A 1,417-nucleotide genomic window follows, 5' to 3' on the forward strand; every position below is an offset into this window, starting at 1 on the left:
AGCAAATATATAGCCCCAAATTTTTGTGTGGGTAATCCTGATGGACTATCTTTGTAGCTTGCTAAATCAGAGCAAAATGTTTTTAATTCTATTTTTTTTAGAAAAAAATCATTATCACATTATAATTCATGCCAAATCCCCCAAAAGATATGCTGGAATGAGGTATATACTTCTGAAATTATGTTATATGTAGAAAAGTGTCCATCAAGGGCACAAAATGCCTCCCGCTTATGGCACATTCTCTTTTTTTTTTTTTTTAAGCCTATAGCACCTGTTATTTCTCAGCATTCTCCCATCCAAGTACTAACCAGGCCTGACCTGCTTAGCTTCTGAGATCAGAAGAGATCAGGCACGTTCAGGTTGGTATGGCCGTAGATACTTTTAAACATTTTTAAATGGTATGCACATAGACAATATCTCCATTTTTCTGAAACTCTTTAAAGATATCAACTGATACTTTTAAAAAGTGTGAATGTCCAATCCAAAGATTTCCATAAAAAGAGTGGTGCCTAAAATAGTAAATAAGCACAATTAGATAGATGTTTGTTATTAAGGTAACCATACAAATATAACCTTGATTGTGTGGAGCCATTAAAATTATGATAGTGAACACGGTAGTAACATAGAAAATTTACGAAAATAGCAGACCACGAAATGATAGATGCACCGCATATTCCAGAATAACTTCTAATTTAATTTAAGAGATTTAAAGACAGGGGTGCCTGGGTGGGTCAGTGGGTAAAGTCCCTGCCCTCAGCTCAGGTCATGATCCCAGGGTCCTGGGATCTAGCCCTGCATCAGGCTCTCTGCTCATCAGGAGGCCTGCTTCTCCTCTCTCTCTCTCTGCCTGCTTCTCTGCCTACTTGTGATCTCTCTCTCTGTCAAATAAATAAATAAAATCTTTAAAAAAAAAGAAATTTAAAAACATATTTCTGAGTTTAAGAAAATTTATCTATAAATTGAGCATTCAAATCAAACACATCCGTAAAGAAGATAGATTTATTAATTGTGTCTTAAAGTAGACAAAGAAATATGCTAAGTATTCATTCACTTTTCCCACTCTTTTTTTTTTTTTTTGAAGATTTTATTTATTTGACAGAGAGAGAGAGAGCACAGGCAGAGAGGCAGGCAGAGAGAGAGGGGGAAGCAGGCTCCCTGCCGAGCAGAGAGCCCGATGTGGGGCTCGATCTCAGGACCCCGAGATCATGATCTGAGTCAAAGGCAGAGCTTAACCCACTGAGTCACCCAGCTGCCCCATTTCCCACTCTTCTTTACTGTCCAGGACACCAACACAGTCTTTGGGTACTACCTGTGGATACAGAAGTGGTTAACAGCTCCTTACATTATTAGCGATTCCCTTTGAAATATGGGAACGTTGATTACACCCAAAGTTCTGCTCAAATGTGCAAGATAAAAA

At 38.1% G+C, this 1,417-nt stretch overlaps 1 pseudogene; it reads right to left on the reverse strand.

The window, feature by feature from the left end:
- Positions 1 to 259: 259 nt before the first annotated feature.
- On the reverse strand, positions 260 to 377 carry LOC122890564 (annotated as a pseudogene).
- Positions 378 to 1,417: the final 1,040 nt, after the last annotated feature.

The sequence above is a fragment of the Neovison vison genome, chromosome 11 (genome assembly GCF_020171115.1).
Source record: "Neovison vison isolate M4711 chromosome 11, ASM_NN_V1, whole genome shotgun sequence".
Lineage (NCBI taxonomy): Eukaryota > Metazoa > Chordata > Mammalia > Carnivora > Mustelidae > Neogale > Neogale vison.